Source organism: Paroedura picta, chromosome 13 (genome assembly GCF_049243985.1).
Source record: "Paroedura picta isolate Pp20150507F chromosome 13, Ppicta_v3.0, whole genome shotgun sequence".
In the NCBI taxonomy this organism is placed as follows: domain Eukaryota; kingdom Metazoa; phylum Chordata; class Lepidosauria; order Squamata; family Gekkonidae; genus Paroedura; species Paroedura picta.
The window spans coordinates 7,111,685-7,132,996 of record NC_135381.1 but is presented as its reverse complement, the minus strand read 5'-3'; the positions used below and the strand labels follow the sequence as shown (position 1 = coordinate 7,132,996).

Sequence of the window (21,312 nt, the reverse complement as noted above, 5' to 3'; positions counted from 1 at the left end):
CTTCATTCAGATAGGCTAAGAAAACTATTGAATAAGATTAGGAAATCTTTAAAAAACAAAACAAAACAGAAAACGAACTAGGTACCAGTGCTTAAGAACACACCTCAGCAAGGTTCCTTTTATCTCCTTTCCTATATCATCCGCCTTCCAACAAGCACAGCATGGTGTACAAGCTTCTTTCATCTCTGTCTTATCTTTACAACCACCACGGGAGATAAATTAATCTGAGAGATTGTGAGTGGCTCAAGGTCATCAGGAGAAGTTCAGCGGTAAACGGGGATTTTAAACTAGGTGCCCTCAGTCCCAGTAGGACACTCTGGATCACTTCATTACGCTGGCTCATGGTGGTTACACGGTTCGCCTCTTCTCCATTTTCATCCTCACAACGATCCTGTGAGGTAGCATTAGGTTGAGAGAAAGCAACACAATGGCACATGTGTGGAATATTGCAAGGTAGCTGGATATTTTTACTGGTCACTGGCAGCTGCCAGTTGGTTAGTTCAGCCTTTCTCCATTTATTTTATCGTTGAGAAACTCCTGAAACATTATTCAGGCTTTGAGAAACCTCAGAAGTGATGCGACCATGCAGAATAGGGTTGGGAAGCAGAGCTGTGGACACGCCCATCCGGGGCCCTTCCTCCTCCAACCTCCTCCAAGCCCATCATCGGCCACTGGGGGGGGGGGCAGGTCGACATGGCCATATATGGTCATATCACCCCATAAATGTTTAACACACTTTAAACATATATTAAAAACTAGTTAACTATTCACTCATTCAGGACCGTCAAGAAACCCCAGAATTTCACGAAACCCTGGTTGAGAAAGCCCGGGTTAGATCATGCAGATAAGAGTCCATCACAGCAGGCACCTTTATCCTGTGGGATAAAAAGGTAAAGATATCCTCTGTGCAAGCACTGGGTCATGTCTGACCCCTGGGGTGACACCCTCCAGCGTTTTCATGGCAGACTCAATACGGGGTGGTCTGCCAGTGCCTTCCCCAGTCATTACCGTTACCCCCCAGCAAGCTGGGTACTCATTTTACCCACCTCGGAAGGATGGAAGGCTGAGTCAACCTTGAGCCGGCTGCTGGGATTGAACTCCTCATGGGCAGAGCTTTCAGACAACATTTCTGCTGCCTTACCACCCTGCACCACAAGGCTGTGGGAAAAGTCATTGTTAGTGGAACTGATCCACATAATCAAACGCTTTCACTGGTAGAAATGGCGAGAAAAGAAATGTTAACTCTTAAACTGGTATAACTGGCACCAGAACACCGTGAAACTGCCTTATACTGTTGGTACAACAAGGCAATGACTCTCCAGGGCCTCAAAGCAAAGGTCTTCCACATCACCTACTGCCTTGTACTTTTCAGTGGAAGTGCCGGTGATTAAACCTGGGTCCTTCTATGGACAAAGCACGGGCTCTTCCCCTGAGCCACAGCCCCTCCCTCAGTCAGGACTGCGGTAATTCACAAATTCAGCAACCTTGCTTCCATTTCCTTGCCCTGCCTATTAACACAAAAAACTCACTCAGCACTGTGGCTTTGAGTAGGGGAGGGATATCTTTTGAGTTCTCGCTTTCCGTAAATGACCAAAATAATTTCAAGCACATGCTGTTAAAAAAAAAAATAACAAGTTCTGTCCGTTCTTTAACTCAAAATGGCTAAAGAAAATGTTTGTTCTCAGTCTGAGCTGCCCTCCAGAGCAATTCCCCCCCTCCCAGCCAAACTATAAAGCATGGGTGCATAATTGAGTCACTGACAGCTCTTGCAGTACAGTGGTACTCACAGATGTCTGTTTAATAAAAACAAATGGTAATAAGGGGATCAATAGAATGCCAAAAATAATCCTGACTTTTACAATGTTTAGAAAACCGTAAGCCACATTTTCCTGCTCTCACAACCTCTTCTGTGATCACACCACTCCATTCCTTACAAAGAAGGGTTTTGATGGAATACGGTCTCCCTCCTTAACCCTTTCTATAAGCCCATGGGAGGCATTTCTTTATTGCCAAACACACGCTGTTGCGTATTCCGCTGCTTCCAAGGTGAGGGACTCGGTATACATGAAGCTGCCTTATTAAAAGGGAGATCACGGAGTCTGTCAAGGTCAATCACGTCTGCTCTGACTGGCAGGATCCTGGCTAAAGGTCTTTCACATCTCCTGCTACTCGATCCTGTTAACTGGAGACGCTGAGGACTTGGGACCTTCTGCGTGCAAAGCAGACATTCCGTAAGACCTTTTCTGCACCCAGAATTCAGCCTGGCCCAGCCATTTCTGGAGAAAAGACAAAAATGATGGCATCTCACCAAGGTGAGGACATTCTGGCGCCACCCTGGTGTGATGACATCACTTCCTGTTTTTAATTCAAAATGGCTCCATGTACTGACACAACAAAGAGGAGCTGCTGCTTCCCCCCCCCCTCCCATTTTTCTCCTGAATTTTCCTGTAAATAGGGAAGACTTCTTTAGTTCGGAAGGAAACAGTTCTTGGTCATGTCTAGTGAGGGCATTATACTTTAAGGAAAATATCTGAGGGGGGAAAAAGGTGCTGACAACGGTTGTCGCTTGATCGCAAAAAGGAGCAGACTCCCACAAAGGGCGCCAGCAGAATCGCATAAACACACCACCACAAGCTTCAGACGGGGAGGCACAGATTTCTGAAGGCCCGACAGAAGCCAATCAAGAGGAACACCAGCTATCAGGACAGAACAATACTTCAGGTTTAGAAGAGAGACAGATGGCCTCTTCTCAGTACTTCAGCAATGGAAAATATTTGCGATGTCAGCTGGCAGGTACCGAGAACGCAGATCTGGCTTCCACAACCATTTAGTAAAGGAGGAGAGATTCAAGAGAGCCGGGTACACCCAGCGGTGGGGAAAAGATTGAAAACTTCCAGGGACACGGAAGGGAAAGTATAGGGAGAATGGTTGGGTCATTTGAGGTAGGACGCTGCTCCCGCCACGGCTCCCCTCCCACAATAAAAACACTGGCATGCAGTTGCTAATTTCAATTTAATTTGTTTGCTCATCTCCACCAGTTTAAAGGAATGGTGCTTTGGCTCCTCTCATTCGCCCTCCTTTCTACAATGCCAGCTCAAGCTGTTGTTAACACTTCGACTCAAGGGCCCCAAAAATCTACTGTGTCCCATAACGACGGGCCTTCTGTCGTGTGTAGTTCCATTTTGTCCCATAACTCCTAGGTCAGAACAGCTTTATCAGTGCTGTGGCGAGCCCAAGGTCACCCAGCTGGCTGCCTATGGAGGAGGAGTGGGGAATCAAACCCAGCTTGCCAGACTAGAAGTTGGGGCTCCTAACCACTACACCAAGCTTGGCATAGGGAGATCCTTCTCTTGCCATGTCCTACCTCTGAAGAGGACAGCCAGTGTTACTGGCGAAACATCAGGAATGGAAACTTCCAAACCACATAGCCCAGAAAACCCACAACCACCTACCTTACGAACCCATTGCTTTTCCAGACTTCTCTAGGGCTGAGGGTTTGAACATTTACTATTCAGCTTATTCTGCATTTTGGGACCGACAGTCTCCGCAGTGTCTGTAAACCCAGCGTCACTCCCAGAAAGAGGCAGGATATTATTCCTCCCATCATAATTTTGTACAATAATTAATGGGAGCCTTTATATTTACCAGGAGGCACTTCAAACACAGTCCAGATTCCAAGGGAGCTTTACAATGAACGCGTTAAATACCTTATTACTACTTAAAAAAAAAGAAAAAGGAAAGAGCTCGCCATCGCTACCGACAAACGAACGAGAAGCTTCCAGACATTTAATTACAAAATATATGCATATGAAAGGCATCAACAAGCCTGCAGGAAGAATCCTAATTCAGTATGCAAGGGAAGCTTCAATAAATATTTCAAGGTTTCAAATGGGCGCTTTGCAACGGCGTGCTTTTCATTTGCCCAAGCGCCGGAAGGAAGCATTCAAAATTGGCTTACAGAAAAAAACAGAGTATTTTCCTGTAAAACTTTAATTGGGAAACTGACACTATATAATCTGTACATCGTTGCCTCTGAGCTGTTGTTAAAAAATTAAAGCAGCATCAAAGCGCTGCTTTGTTAAATTAACACATGTTGTGCACCCCAGACGCGAGCGGTGCCACGGAAAGGAGTCTATCGGTAAACACTTTGTAAAAGATGCCGCAGAACGAGGGGTGCTGGTAAGTCTACGGATGGAGGCTCAAGAGATGGGTTTGAACACCAATGTCTCCCATCATGGGCAGAGGGTGGACATTTGGTGTTAAATCCGGGGGTTCAAAGGAAACCCATAAGGAGATTTTCCATCAAGTTCTGGAAGATCCCTGGTGAGAAACTTATGTGCTCAGCTGCAGCCAATTGACCTAAAATGCACCATGTTGGTAGACGATAGTTTGGGCTTCAACAGCTGTATTGTTTACCAGCAGCTGTTGGTAAGCTTGGATGAGGTCTAACTTGGCGAAGACCTTGCCCCCGGCTAGAGATGCTAAAAGGTGGCTGGTAAAAGGCACTGGGTATGAATGCTGTTGCAGCACCTTATTAAGCATGCACATGTAGTCTACGCACATGCGGACGTCCCCATTGGGCTTAAAGGGGGTGATGATGGAGGTCTCCCATAGTGCATTAGGAACAGGCTCCAGGACACCTTGTTCCAAAAGTTTGTCCAGCTCCATGTCAATAAAGTACCCTGATTTGTCTGCTCAGGAACGACAGGTAAATGATGAAAGGGCAAGACCAGTGAAGGCAAAGATATGCGGAGGATTGTGATGTGGAACACATCTTCTGGTGCGGGTCCTGGGACAGAAATGGGTACAGACATTATGCTTGTAGCCCCGCCACTGGGACAGAAATGGGTACCGCCATGATGTCCGCCCCAGTGAGTGCGCCAGAAGAGGCTGGGGCAGTTGTGGGGTGCCGCGGCAGACAGACAGCTGAGGCAGTGTGGGTCATTGTGAGAGGAGGCCGAGCCATGTACCTGTGGGAGCCTGGGTGTCACTACTTTATTTACTATGAGTCTTAACCTTAAAATGATCTTCCTTGGGCAGGGGGACCACTCAGCATATACATCAGAAGAGCATCATACATAAGATGCAACCACTTGGAGGTTTAACTTCTAGAGATACCAGTGGAGGAACGTCAACTCAAGAAACTGAAGGCTCAACTGGGATAAAACAAGAATTGTGATTTTCCTGTGCCAGGAATTCATGAGGTTGGAGAGCCTACACTGAGACATTGTTTGTATGTGGGTAGAAGGATAAAGCTGACGTCTGCCAATTAGGGAAAAATCTGGCTGGCAAAGCTTGATGATCCATAACAGAGCTGGGATCCCAAAACAGGTCTCCTAAATTTTATACCGGTTAACATCTTTCCATTTGCACTATTACAATTTCCAGGCCATATTTCACCCACCAGGAACTCAACATCTATGGTGCTTTAATATTGCAACAAACATGCCCGATTTTATGGTGCCTCCAGGACTCTCAGCCGGTTTTGAAGCAGTGAGTTAGCCAAGTTACCATTCTGAAAATAAGGTGGAGCCCTTTGCCTCCCACCCCTAGCCGGCAAAACCTTTGATAAGTTAAAAGCAATATCTCCCTCTGTTCAGTGCTTTCTGAGAAGAGAGTTCATATACTCTCCAGGGTAACCAAAGTACGCCTCCCAGAGTCACCCAGATGTGCTTCTCCTTCCTCTTGCTGGATGTCCACAGCGCAACCAAAAAATGCTGCACTCAACTGCACGGCTTAACTGATTTAACAGGTGGGAACTGATGCTTGATCAGCACAAACCCGTCGCTCTGCTAACCAGAAACTGGCCGCAAGCTGTGTCAGGGGATTGACCGCAGATCGCATGCTGATAATAAAGGAGCTCAAAATTACAACTTCCTGTTTCAGTCCTCTCACGGTCACACGCAACCTCAGAGGGGAAACGTTCGCAGGAAGAGAGACTCCATTAAATGGCCAGACAAGCCCTTGCTGAGCATGATGGACATCCCTGGGGTCCGTTTTTAACAGAATGCTCACCACAAGACGGAGGGGGCATCCTGAAACTGTACTATAATAAGCCTTCCCCTAAGTCTAGAAAGAAAAAGTTGAGCTTTGACGAATATTGGATGGTTCATGGGATTGAAACCCCACCCTCCCGTTCAGCATGTGGGTCATTAGCTCTCTCAATTCTGGGGCTCCTTGAAGCCCTGAAAAATTCTTTAAGACTTTCAGGAGATGAAAAAGAAGAGTTGGTTCTTATATGCCGCTTTTCTCTACCCAAAGGAGTCTCAATGCAGCTTACAATCACCTTCCCTTTCCTCTCCCCCACAACAGACACCCTGTGAGGGAGGGGAGGCTGAGAGAACCCTGATATTACTGAAGAAGAAAAGTTGGTTCTTATATGCCGCTTTTCTCAACCCAAAGGAGTCTCAGAGCGGCTTCCAATAGCCTTCCCTTTCCTCTCCTCACAACAGACACCCTGTGAGGTGGGTAAGGCTGAGAGAGCCCTGAGATTACTGCTTGGTCATAACAGCTTTATTGGTGCTGTGACTGGCCCAAGGTCACCCAGCTGGCTGACTGTGGGGGAGCGGGGAATCAAACCCGGTTCACCAGATTAGAAGTCCACACTCCTAACCACTACACCAAGCTGTCCTGACGTTTTAGATGTGACAGCATATATCTTCCTGAGGATCTGGGTGTACGAAATATTTCTGCTGCAATTTGTTGGAGGTTAAACTACACATTGCCTGGACTTAAACCATCCCCGTTAATTATCATGGCTCCTCTCTTGCAATAATGATATCAAAGTCTCGCACGGTGGAACGTAAGAATAAATTAGATGAGAATTTTCAATAAGCGCACAATACAGAAGTGCTACAGAAATTAATAACTCATTGGAAACTCCTTCCACTTGAAAACACTTTTTGCTGCAGATGGGGTGATAGGCCTGGAAGTGCAGATACTGCAGGGCTCCGTGGAAAAGGTCACATGGGTGGACTCCTCACGTATTCACCAGGCGTTGACTAATAGTCCCTCCCTCCCCTCTGTTTGGCTCTTATAATCACCGACGTTGATTAGAATGCCCACATCAACCATGAATGTGAACTGATTGAGTGTTGGGGAAATCTGCCCTTCAGCCACCCTGATTATGAGTCCAGCGTGTTGATTAAAAGGTGTTAAGGAGTAACTAATCTGCATTAAGCGAGCCTGTGAAGGTAGATGTAACGTTTTATGTATGATGGAGGAAGTTGAAAGTGAGGAGGAGGAGGAGGAGGAGGTTGGTTTTTATACCCCGCTTTTCACTACCCTAAGGAGTCTCAAAGTGGCTTATAAACTCCTTCCCTTCCTCTCCCCACAACAGGCACCCTGTGAGGGAGGTGGGGCTGAGAGAGCTCTGAGAGGGCTACTCTGTGAGAACAGCTCTAATAGGAATGTGACTCGGCCAAGGTCACCCAGCTGGCTGCATGTAAGGAAGCAGGGAATTAAACCCAGCTCTTAATCATTACACCGAGCTAGCATCTTGCGTGTCCTCGAAGCACCCTTTTAATGTCGTGGTTTTTGGTCAGGTCTAAAGGATGTACTTTTTAAAGCTATAATAGATATCTGCTGGAAAATGCCTGTGCTATCAATAGACAGCCTCCCATCCAATCCCCAGCCCGGTTTGGCATCTGCCTCAGAGTCTACCCTCCAAAGTAGCCAGTTTTGGCTGCAGAGCTGATCATTACAATCTAGAGATGAGCAGCGATAACAGAGATGATGGATGGCAGAGGTTTGCACGCTGAGGTTGGGGTTGATCGGTGCAGGTATGTCCCGCCTGGGCTATGGACTTTGGCCAGCCAAAATCTGAAGGGAGTGTCTTCTGGAGGGGGGAGCCCCAACAGTTTAATTTGTTTGCCATGACCATGACCACATATGATCATATCAATAAATATTTAACAAATTTAAAAAATATAAAACCTGAGTTAACTCCCACCTATTAACTCCCACCTATTCATGAAACCCTGGTTGAGAAAGCCTGTCTCAAATAAAGAAAAGGATGGAGAAACGGGGGGTGGGGGGTTTGATATGCCTGATTAAGTTAACACACTTGGCTAAATCAAGCAATTTACCAATTTTTTTAACAGATGAATAAAAGATGGTTCATTGTACGGGTAACTATCCAAGTGCACTGATCCAATATTGGCTACAACTACTTACTGTGTTTTTCTACTATAGATTTATAAGAAAGTAGGTGAATTTCCTCCAGGCCAGGCTGGATTATAGGGATGAAAGGTGAATTTCCTCTAGACCAGCCTGGATTCTGGAGATTTTTGGTGGGGGGATCACTGAGGCATGAAATTGGGGTCACTGTGGGTGGGCAGGTAGCTGTGAGTTCCTGCATTGTGCAGAGGGTTGGACTAGAGGATCCTGGAGGTACCTTCCAACTCTATGATTCTCAAGTGCATTATTTTAATGTCTGTATATTAAATTTTGTAAAAAAAAAAAATTACGAAAGCAGATTAAGGCAAAACAGAGCAGGCCAGGTCCATCCAGTGGCCAACTAAAACAGATTTAAGGATGAAGATAAGGCAAATTAAGAGCTTACCCCCATGAGAAGAATCTGCCGTGATTTCTGTAAGATGCGGCTATCTATCTTCATCTTTAAATATGTACGTTGTGCAGCAAAACACTGTTACTCTTGGCTAAGCCACAAAAGGATGAACAGCAAGCCATACCCGGGAGCTCAGAAGGAAGGAAAGTAGATGATTTATTATGGGGGAAATGAGTTGTACCAAATATCAGCTCTCTTGTGACTTAACTGCTCACTTTGTTTCATGCCTGAACAGCTTATTTGAGAGGGAGAGAGAGACAGAGAGAGACAGACAGAGAGAGGAAAACAAACACCCTGACTGTTCTATCTTCTGCTGAACTTTAAATCCCAACTAAAAAAGAGACACACAAAACAGTGATGAAATCAGATTACTATTTTCTCGGGAAAACTGCCAACAGAGATAAATGATAATGTGACACACGGTGTGGATTTCCAGCCAGGCTATTGTTCCGTGTGCAGGATTTTTTGGAAGATTTCTCTGTCTATAAGAAGTCTGGAAAGCTTCGGCATTCAGCACATCAGTTAAAAAAAAAAGGGAGGGGGGGAGAAAAAGCAAGTGAGAGATGTGAAGAAAGCAAGAATGAATAGCTCAGCAGCACCCTTCCCTCGAGAACATTTTGGCTTCTGCAGAGCTGGGTTTTGAAGATAATCACACACTCGGGTTTCTTTCCCTTCCACTTGGTCTCTCATGTAACCACACAATGGTAATGAAGAAAGAGTCTGGACTTAAAAATAATTACCCCGGGGTTGCAAACCCCACCCACAGCAGGCCACATGGGTACATGTCCATCAAAAGGAGCAACGGCACTCGTTAGCCTGCACAAACCAGAAAAGTTGTACAGCCAGCTCAGAGCAGCTTGGGGCATTTGTTGTCATGCCAGGGGGTGAGCTGTGAAACCGGGCCTTTCTAAAAGCTGTGAAAGAATCCCGACTAAAGGATTAAAAAAAAAAAGAAGATGAATAATAGTGCCTCTAGCATACAGACGGGCTGCAAAGATGGGCATGTGACTGGGAAACCTGTGAACACAACAGCTAGGGGCGCTCCTGGGAAACAAGGTACTCAGTACCGCCAGGAAACTCTGCTTCGTGAAATAACAGGGATTTGGGTTCATCCCATTCTGCCATGAAGGTTGTTAGGTAGCCCTGAGCCAGCTAAACTTATGCCACAACTTGTTTTCTCATGAAAGGAATGGAGAGGGGGAGAATTCCATGCACGCTGTCAACTGCTTTGCGGAAGGGTGAGGAAAATGGGCAATCCATGGACCGATTATGCACGAGGCAGGAAGGCCGGGCTGCCGGCGGCAGGGCAGTGGGACTAATTCTCACTTGTGCAAGACCTCGCTGCCATCCCAGCCACCTTCCTGCCCTGGCCCAAATCAGGGCCTCTGATGGCCCACGGCTGCCACTTAGCAACTCACCAGCCATCATGCATCACATGATCTGGTATTGCGCATAAAGTTTGCAACCTCTTGTGGTAAACTCACCGCCTGTTTTAAACAGCTTCCTAAACTGCAAACAGATTTCACTTAGTATTGTGAATTATATTGATTCATTCCCACTTCCAAGCCTGTCTCTGTTAGCAGTTTACCTAACACGATGCTTAAACCTTGTTGATGCTATCAGGAACGCATCTGCAGTGTGCAGTAGGAAACCATAATTCTTTTCTTGCTAAAGAAATTATGGTAAACTTTTTTTGCAGGTTGGGTGGGAGACCCCAACGTTTGCATTTGCTTTTTAAAGGAGGAGGAGGAGGAGGAGGAGGAGGAGGAAGAAGAAGAAGAAGAAGAAGAAGAAGAAGAAGAAGAAGAAGAAGAAGAAGAGTTGGGTCTTATATGCTGCATTTTTCTTTGAGACCCAAAGGAGTCTCAAAGCAGCTTACAATCGCCTTCCCTTTCCTCTCCCCACAACAGACACCTTGTGAGGGAGGGGAGGCTGAGAGAGCCCAAATATTATTGAAGAAGAAGAGTTGGTTCTTATATGCCATCTTTCTCTACCCGAAGGAGTGTCAAAGCAACTTACAATCTCCTTCCCTTCCTCTCCCCACAACAGACACCCTGTGAGGGAGGGGAGGCTGAGAGAGCCCTGATATTCCTGCTCAGCCAGAACAGCTTTATCAGTGCTGTGGCCAGCCCAAGGTCACCCGATTGTTGCAAAGACTGCCAGACTCTACGCAGAAAGGGTAGCAATTCTTCCTGCAGCCCGATTCATATTTAACTGCACCTTTAAAAACAAAACTGGGGATGTTTTGCTTTAAGAACAGTGGCAACTCACTCGATGGCTCAGGGAGACCTACCTTCCCCATCACATCACCCCAAAGAGTCAAGTTGCCATTGTGTACTACCTACACCACACCGAACTGATATAAATATATTGCCAGCGTATCCCTGAATATGGAGAGCAACCTCTCCCCACCGGTGCTGAACCCTTGGGTACCTGGAATGAGGGAAAGGGCTTCTCCTCCCTTCCTCCTCCACATGAGGCACAATAGCTCAGGTGACGGCCAAGACACCTACAGGAGACCTGGGAAATTTGGGAGAAATCAGCTTTGTCCATGGATGTGAGTGGCATTCTTTGCTCACGTGCCCCCTGAAAGCCTATTCTTTTACTCTTTGCTGCGCACAAAATAATACGCAAAATCCCCTGCCTGCATTGGCCCCTGCCCCAGAGAGCTCCGGCTTTTACGGCCACGGTTCATTAGACCCACCTAGCATGCCGTTTACCCTCTCTGTTCTACCCCAGCAGTTCGGGTAAAGGTCACTATTGCAGCCACCGCTGTCCTCGCCAGATTTAGTGAAACGAGGAGGGGAGATTCGGTTGCAGGGGTGAGCCAGGACTCAAGAGCCAGGCACGCATGCCTGCCTCCCGCCATGCTAATTTCCTGTGATGAGTCTGCCACAGCATGGAGCGCAACAAACAAGCCACAGCTGCTTTTGTGTCGTCGGCAGGAAAGAAACCGGGAACTGACAACCTTTGCCTGGGTGGCCGTAGCTCCTGTTGACAACATGGACTTTGGGGCAGTGGGAAACGAAAGGGACACACAAAGCAAACACTGACCCCGCCCGAGCTTGCCGCAGAGGCAACATCAAAAGCCACGTCTGGCTTGCTGAGCAAAGAGGCACTTCTCTGCTTTGTCTAGAAGGAATAAGAAAAAGGGCTTTTGTTTAGAAAAGGGGGCGAAAGAAAGATTCAGGAGAGAGGAAAGAGAGCAAGTGACACTCCAAAGGAGATGCGTCTCGGAGAGCATCTCTGAGCATTACTACTTGACCATGGGTCAGCGTGGGTTGGAGGCAGCTGTTAACGTGTCTTGCCTGAAGTAACAGATGTACGGGAATCCGCATGAGCATTGCTACCCGACGCTGGTGATTGTAGTTGTCGGAAGAAGGCACATTTTTCTAAGGTTCTCCCTAAGCCAGCCTTTCTCAACCAGAAACCATGGGGTTTCGTAACCGCCCAGGAAGCGTTAATTAATTTTAAATACATTTTTAAAAATGTGCTAAACATCTATCAGGTGATATGACCATATATAGTCACATCAGCCCCCCCCCCAAATGGCTAGTGATGGGCCTGGAGGGCAGGAAGGGGAGGGGCCCCAGGTGGGCGTGTCCACAGCTCTGTTTCCCGACCGTATTCTGCATGATCACAGCACTTCTGGGGTTTCTCCAAGCCTGAAGAATGCTTCAGGGGCTTCCCAATGGTAAAAAAGGGGGAGAAAGGCTGCCCTAAGCAGAGATGTGTGTCTGAGGACAGCACTGTTGGATCTGACCAAGCTGGTAATCCTAGGTACAGCTCTTGGAAATCTTCTCCCCTTTCAAGTTCCAGGGATGAAGCTTCAAATCCTTCACATTCCTTTTCTGGCAGAACAAGGGAGATCTTTCCAAGCTTGCTATAGTTCAAAATGAGTTTGGCTCTTTCCATCTGTAGCAAACTTGAGCATCACAGTCTGGGAGAGCAAATGTGCATTTGTCTAAGGCAGGGGTAGTCAAACTGCGGCCCTCCAGATGTCCATGGACTACAATTCCCAGGAGCCCCTGCCAGCATTCGCTGGCAGGGGCTCGTGGGAATTGTAGTCCATGGACATCTGGAGGGCCGCAGTTTGACTACCCCTGGTCTAAGGACAGCGCATATGTGAGCATGCAGATGAGGTTCCTTTGGAGCTCCAGCTCCCCCCACCCTATTAAAATCATGTGGTTAAAAAATTTTTTTGATGCATGTCAGATGCCGGCGATACCTTGAGGGTGTTTCGGGAGAATTACAAAGTCCGACAGGCTGCATTTGCATGCGAACCTGCGGGTTTATGTAAATCAACGCCATCCAATTATGTCGGGCCGTGTATACAAAGAGGGAGGGCTGCTGTGTATCTATTACCCTTTGCTAAAGCTGCAAGATACAGAGACCAATGTAGACACACGGATTGAGGAGGGGGGGGAGTTAATTCCCACCCCCTTCCAACTTATTTATGACTTTGGGGACGAGTGAAAATTTATTGGACATCTGATGATAATTAAAAGCAGAACGCCATTTAATGGGAAGCAGAATATGTTTTATTTGGAAGGAGGAAGACTGGAACAATAAACTAGAAATACGTTCCGTGAGACATGCATTAGCATGGTTGCTTTATGATTCCACGCATCTTGCTTGCATAATGTGGGAAACGCCCAGTCTGGCACTAGGTTTGGGATATAATATGCCGAACCTCTTTGTTTTGTATGTTTCTCTTGCTCGGGGGAAGCCCTGGCCTGAATAGTCCAGACTACTCCAGCCTTGGAAGCTAAGCTGGGCTTACTGCGGTCTGAAACGATTATAAAAATAAAACTTGTGCAAGACAAACATAGTGCTGTATACCCAAACAGCCATGTTTGGAAGTTTCCCCATGTTTCTCTCCTCTCTGTCTCCTTCTGACCCCAGGGAAGCTTACTGGAACTACAGGACAGGAGTGAAGGAACAGCTGTGCAGGTCAGTGGGCTGTAGCGAGGAGGGACAAGCGGATGAAATCAGTCCCTTTCTTCAGCAAAGCTCCCCTTGTGGAAAAAGGAGGAATGAGTCCTCAATACAGCCCCCTGTACAGTCCACGCAGCTATTTCCTCACGTGGGTTCCGGTACCCTAGGAAATCCTTTCCGTGGCATAGAAGGGGATGTAGCAATGGATATGAACTTAGAAACTCTGGGTGCACAGAATAGCAGGGTTCATACGATTGTCGTGAAATGGCTGGCCAGTCTGTAACTATGGAACTGACCTTAGGGATGTGACTGGTTAGAGCAAAGGTCTGTGACAAGAACATCATCTTTTCTCAGTGTGAATAATTGTGTATGTGTTGGGGGGAGGGACTGGCACTGGTAAGACATCCCAGACATGCTGAGGCTGTCCTGGGTGCCCGGGACATTCGCCTGGCCTCAACCTGGTGGAATGAGCTACGAGCCCTGTCAGAATTATCTGCTTTCTGCAGGGCCTGTGAGATGGAGCTCTTCCACCAGGCATATGGTTGAGGCCACGGTGAGTCCCACAGTTTCCATCAGTGGATCCCTCCGCATTGGTACATCTGGACCTTCACTCCCAACGAGGAACAGCTCTGGCCCCCTATAGTGGACAGAGGGAGAAGGTGGGGGGTTAAAACTCGGTATTGCCATCTTTTAATGCTTGGTGTTAATGTTAATTTTAATGGGGTTTTAATGGGGCCATACTGGTTTTTATCATTTTACTGTGTCCGAATAGAATGTGGCTGTATATAAACAAAGAAACCGACAAACAAATAAAGGGAAGGAGCACATGTTCCTCGTGTTGGGGACGAAACAGCAGTTTGTGTTCAGAAAGGGCAGAGATGAAAAGCCACATTGGGAGGGGGGTTGGCTGAAGCCCCTCAGAGCACAGGCTCTCTCCCTGCTGTTTCGGGATAATCTAGTGACCTCCAGTCTTGTAAGGCAGCGGTAGTCAACCTGTGGTCCTCCAGATGTTCATGGACTACAATTCCCACGAGCCCCTGCCAGCATTTGCTGGCAGGGGCTCCTGGGAATTGTAGGCCATGAACATCTGGAGGACCACAGGTTGACTACCCCTGTTGTAAGGGCACCACTCTTTCCTCCTGCCGTTGCTCTACTTGCACATTTGCGCAACAGTTCCATAGGTCTCTGCCAAAGAAAGTAAGCTGCCCCAAGCATGGACCATGGAAATCCTCATTCCTTGGAGAACTGAGGGAAGAGCGACTTAAAAACAATCCACACCCGACCACGGACCGTGGCTCACAGCTGCATTTGAAGAGGCTTGAACCTTTCAGCACATTTTATTTCTGGACTCCGGCTCGCAATGGCGAAGCACGAGAACGGATTCTTTAATCCCCTGAAGCCCCCCAAATCCATCCATCCATTTGCTTTCAGCAAGGTAAACCAAACAAAAAGCAATAGCAGGTGCGAGTCAAGTTTACAGCGATGGGAGAAAAACAGGCGCATATGGACAAACATTACCCTGAAACATGTTCCATCACACTATAAAGATGATCCATTGATCAGTAACCCTGCTCTCCTGTACGCTTTTGTTTTCTCTTGCATAATAAGCTAGCTTTGACATAAAGGCCGTTGACCTTATCCGCCTGAGCCACTCTGATACTTTCGGAGCAATCATGCTTCCTTTCAGCTCTAAAGAATGGATGACTGGTGCTTAACAGAATACAAGCCAAACATCGCCTTCGGATGCCTTCCTAGGAGCAGGAGGCCACGTGGGGCAGGGTCTTGGTTGTTTGGGTGCAGAGGAGGCTGGAAACAAAGCATCTGATTGCTGTGGGTCGCTCAGCAATGATAAGCTTGAACCGAGTATGGTCAAGCAAGGACATAAGACAGACTACCGAGTAGGGTTGGGCGCTTTGGCGTCCGAAGCAGACAGCACTGTGGCGCGGGAGGGGGAGGGGAGGGGAGGCGGGGGCGTGCCAGCCGGCGCACACACGCAGGCCCCTTAGCCATCATCTGTCTGTCTGTCTGTCTGTCTGTCTGTCATGAGATTTATATTACCGCCACTCCCAAGACTGGCTCACGGAGGTTTACAGTATTGTCATATAAATTATATATAGTATTATCCCCATCAAATCCCTTAAAAAACCCCATTAAAACAAAATACTAAAATTCCATACACGTCATGGCGATACAATATGATATAATTTACATCCTACACGAGCCCCTTGGGTGGGACTAGGTTACCAAACTCAAGGTAGGGTCTAGAGTCCTCCTGGAGTTACAGCTGATCTCCGGGCTCGAGATTAGTTCCCTGGAAGGAAATGGCGCCATCGGAGGTTGGGTGCTAGGGCATCACTTCTCCACTGAATTGTTAACCTCCCAAAATTCTCCACACATACTCCCTCCATATCTCCAGCAATTTCCCAACACAGGATTGGCAACCCAGTTTTTACAATGTTCAAAAGCCAACTGTAGTGTGGGCTGATGATGTAGCTATTATGTCCCACAGTTGCAGCCATTTGTGGCCTGGGGAATCTTGGAGCTTCTCCCACTCTGAAAAAACTGGGCAAACTTACCGGATATGGGGAGAGAAGAGCCAGGAAGTAAACATGATGTCACTGCATCACCCAGAAGTGATGCAGGGACATTGGTGTGAGACAATCTGGGTTTTGGGCATACGGTAAGAAGCGAATTCTACCATAGAGGTTTTGCCCACAAACCAGCGTGTCGTTCCCAACATCTACAACGTGCTATATCACTTCCGGGTGTTGCAGGAGCATGTCGTTTACTTCCTGGTTCTTCCTTTCTAGCTCCCAGTAAGTTCCCGCCCCCCCACGGCTAGTTTGACCAACCTGGCAACCCTGCAGCCATATTGGCTATCTTCACCCATGTGATAACACACAATTGCATACCCCTAGCAGAATGCAGCTTCATCGTAGTATTTCCTGTGTACCATATTCCAGCTAAATGCATCTCTTTGAGTCTGCCTTTCTGAATTGGTATTTGTCTGAATGTTAAAGGGAAAGCTGTCTAGAATAAAAACAGGAAATACAATGAAACGGTGGACTCCCTCTAGACTAGCTCTGAAAGAAGCATTTTCTCCCTAAAATTGCTGCAGAAAATTGCAGGTTGTCTTCTTTCACCTTTGCCAATTGGTGAGAATAAAGGTTTTCCTTGTCTTTATTAAAGCGTCAAAGAAATCACCCGCACACTCAAGGTTCAAGGGAATACTTGCATCCAACGAAGAGAATGGTTTCTAAATGCCCTGGCTGAGACAAATCTCACCCCATTCTTTACCTGGTTCTTTCTTGGCCATTTTATTCCACTGTGGTCTAATCCAATGGAATAAAAAGACTGACTTGTGTTCTGTATCCTGCCTTTGTCATCACTACGGACGGTGAACCGTGCTGTTATGGTGGGGTGTGCTCGTTTCCAATTCTGCCCTTGTTCTCCATTTCTGTTTGTGAATACAGTTTGATGTGTACTTTGTGCACCATTATGTGTACTTTGTGCACTGCCAAAATAAAATCAAAATCAATTCCGTGCCAAGTAAATTCACATTCTGCAACACAAATAAATCACACAGAGGAGGACATTTGCATACAACAGCTTGCTTTGCTTCATTGCGAATAAGACCCAGATTTTCAGCTAGCTGCAGCTCTTTTGCCAGGGACTGGGGACGCTACAGCCTGGAAAGGAACAGGAATTAGCTATAGGAGAGCCAGTTTGGTGTAGTGGTTAGGAGTGCGGACTTCTAATCTGGCATGCCGGGTTCGATTCTGCGCTCCCCCACATGCATCCAGCTGGGTGACCTTGGGCTCGCCACGGCACTGATAAAATTGTTCTGACCGAGCAGTGATATCAGGGCTCTCTCAGCCTCACCCACCCCACAGGGTGTCTGTTGTGGGGAGAGGAATGGGAAGGCGACTGTAAGCCGCTTTGAGCCTCCTTCGGGTAGGGAAAAGCGGCATATAAGAACCAACTCTTCTTCTTCTTCTTCTAGGTGGGCAAGAGCCAGAGAATAATAGTTATAGGAAAAATCAAAGAGATGGAAGGGCACCGAAGCTTTCCTTCCCCTCTCCACAGATCTACATGCCTGATTTTTTTCAAGATGTCATTCATATGGGCGAGAAACGAGATCATCCAAATACAACGATATAGGCTAGATATCAGGGGGGAAAATTCACAACATAGTAGTTCAGCAGTGGAATAGGCTGCCTAAGGAGGTGGTGAGCTCCCCCTCAGTGGCAGTCTTCAAGCAAAGGTTGGATACAGACTTTTCTTGGATGCTTTAGGATGCTTTGCGCTGATCCTGCGTTGAGCAGGGGGTTGGACTAGATGGCCTATATGGCCCCTTCCAACTCTATGATTCTATGATTCTATGAAATGGCAGCTAATATTCCTTTGTGTGGTAGAACCGTGGAAGAGTACCTGTATAGGTTTCTCAAACTCTGCATCTTCTAAACAAAAACAAAAAAACCCCTAGCTGACTTCATAATATCATGTAATTGATACTGGTTCCTGATACTCCCTTTTTTCAAATATCGGCTCACTTTAGGCTCATAATCCATCTTAGCAAGGAAAGTGGACTACAAAAGTAAATCTCCAGTTGTCTGATCTGTTTTATACTGTGTCCCTTTAAAATTATCATGTACCCTTTAAAATTATCATGCTCCTGTGGAAGAGGGCTTGTGAAATTTGTCCAACTTTTGCTTTCTTATGATCCAAACTTCCCTAAAGTCATAACTCCCAGTCCGCATAGCGTGAGGGCAGTTCTGCTGAAGTCGAGAGGGCTCTTCTGAAGTTTCAACACCCCAGCCTTCTACAAATTTCAATGTGCAATGTCAGGGTTGCCAAACTCTAGGTGGCACCTGGACATCTCCCACTATTATAACTTATCTCCAGATGACCAAGATCTTCCTCTGGAAAAATGGCTGCTTTGGAGGGTGGACTCTATGACATCATATCCTGCTGAAGTTCCTCCCCTCCATAAACCCCACCCTACCCCTACAAATCTCCAGGTATTTCCCAACCCAGAGCTGACAACCCTAGCAAAGTCTGAATCACAAGATTAAAAAGATATGACCTCTGGTACTGATGGGCAGGCAGGAAACGTTCAGAAGCCAAGTTGAGGTTGACATTTTACAATGACAAGCAATTCACAGGCACCGATTGCTGGATTGGTCCAGATTCATTTGATTATTCCTGCTATTGCTTGCAAAAATACAGCTTTGGGCTCAAATAGAATAGAAGTGCCCCATCATGTAGCGTGCTTTTGTTCCTGTGGATGTCCAGAGACAGCACGGATCATCAGCTCTGCATTTAAGATATTAAAACTTTGTGTACAGCTGTGCCCTCAGCACTGAGAGCTCCAATTAGAATCTACATCTTAATGTATAATTAAGTAATCAGTGATGTAATTAATCCATTAATGTTGTTCTACTCTAATGCCTAGTGGTTTGTTTTCTGTTATCTTTCGAAGGCTAGTGCAATTCAAGGGTTTACAAGGCAAGTCAATTTCTCCCCCCTTTTTCACACATCGAGGTAGAGGCCTCTGATCGCCTCTTGGTGCACAAGGCAGTTGACAAAAAGCTGTTAACAATGTTTTCCCACATACGTGCTTCAATAAAATAATAGAGAATGAGCTCTTAACCTCTACAGATGTGCCGGCATTCCACTTCTCATGCAGAAAAGAGGCACGGATTGGTTGCTGAACTGCTTAAGAGCGAAAGGTGTACTTCTATGGACCCCGCTGTACAGCTGAGTGGTGAACTGGTCACAAAATAATTGCTCGTCCGTTTTGCCGTTCACACAAAGCTCGTGAATAGGCGGTGTTTTCGAGACTTACAGTCTGAAGTGACACTTTAATTCCTGAGACCACACTGTTCCAAGCCAATCCTGCACCCCTCTCGGCACACATGTGCTGACTCTCCCAGGAGACAGAGCACAACTTTCCTACCCTCTAAGCCCAATCAGCTTTGATGAAGGTAGAGTTGCATTGAGCTCCTCAAATGTCCCTTCCAATAGATGCAGGGGTGGCCAAACTGTGGCTCTCCAGATGTCCATGGACTACAATTACCATGAGCCCCTGTCAGCACTATGCAGCATTATGCTGGCAGGGGTTGACAGTAATTGTAGTTCATGGACATCTGGAGAGCCACAGTTTGGCTACCTCTCCAGAAGAAGAAGAAGCTGGCCTTTTTTTTTTTTTTGGTACCCCAGTTTTTACTACCCTGCTGAGTCTCAAAGTGGCCTACAATCATCTACCCTTCCCTTCTCCATAGCAGACATCCTGTGAGGTAGGTGGGGCTGAGAGAACTCTGGGGGAACTATGAGTGATCCAAGGTCACCCAGCTGGCTCTTTTCCTTGTGCGGGGGGGGGGGGTCTCCTGGGCTGAATCTGCACGGAGCTTTTATTCCAATCAATCCCTGTCATCTACACTGAATGTGATTTCGTTTGATTTTGGGCGATTTAAATTTTCCCTCTGCAACAAGCATGATTGATCCAGAATGACCCTACCTTTCCCCTGCGATATCCTGGAGTGGATATAACCCTCAATATTTGAAAACTTGGCATGAATAAGTGTGCGGCTGTCTGTTTTCCCCAAAACAACTTGCTGCCGAGCCTCCAACGCTGTAGAAAAGCCCTGATTGGCCAGGGTGTCAGTTCCCAGGTTGCAAGGCTTCCCTTAAAGGGGAGCCCAACTTCTCTCAGCAGCAGCTCCAGAAGCCCTAATTTCTCTCGGCAGAGATTATCCTCTTGGATTTATTCCTGCTCCTCTGCTGTCTCCAATCCTCTTCCCCCAACCCCGTTCAAGAAAAGAAAAAAAGAAGCTCCTGCTGTCTCCCCCTCCCCCTCCTGTGCTTCCCCAATCAAATGCTTTCTGTTTCAATGAGGGGGAGGGGATAGAGGAAGGACCTAAGTTCAAATTTATTTGAATTCAGCAGGATCCACAATGGAATTAACAAAGTAAGTGCAGAATCAGCCCTGGTTTCTGATTTCCCACGCGATCTAGTCTCTCTCAAAGATGAGTAGACCCTATATTGCAGAAGCCACATATTTATTTGTAACACAGACCTTCTGCCTTTTTTCCATTACGGAAGTCAAGAAGGCTTACAGAGAGGTCGACGGAGGTCTCCACCCAGGCAGTCAGTGACCAGGCCCAGATCTGACTGGTTACCGTGAGGCTGGGTATCTTCCAGCCGTCTTGAGAAATCAGCATCGCCCTGATGCATTAGCGATCTGTCAGCCACTGTGAGGTTTGCAGATGATGAAATGAACAATATTGGAGCTCCAACCGCTTCCAGATAAGCCTTCATGTATTTCTACATGCTCATTTGCTCCACAGATCAAAAGGAACATCTCAGAAAGGGGGGGGGGATAAAAATGCCTGGCCCGTGATTAATTAGCACCGGGCTCGTGGCAAGGCCTTTAACCTTTTTCCATTAAGCTATTGAATCTAGAAGCAAATAAGTGATTTGCAAACAGAGCTTCCAGATAACAGAGTGTGACTCATGCTGTTCTGTAGTATAAACATCTGTCATGTTTTCATTTATCGTGCCTTACAAGTGGGATGCAAAACAGAGGCGCTTTCTTCCAGCGGCCCACCTTGCCACGAGGCCCAAGGAGTTTTAACACTGTAGGTAGATTCAGCCACCCAGACATATATATGCTGCTAAACCATTTACAATTGCCCTGCTTTGCATACAGGCTGACATTTGGAATTGGTGCAAACAAAAGAAATAGGATGTTTCAAACGCAGGAGATGAGCCCGAATGCTTACCTGGCATACCGTATATATTAA

The 21,312-nt window shown here is 46.8% G+C and overlaps 1 protein-coding gene across 27 annotated transcripts in view; it reads right to left on the bottom strand.

Moving 5' to 3' along the window:
• Positions 1–21,312, bottom strand: part of FBRSL1 (fibrosin like 1) — a 668,249-nt gene that overhangs the window by 359,559 nt on the left and 287,378 nt on the right. The gene's annotated exons all lie outside the window — the stretch shown is intronic.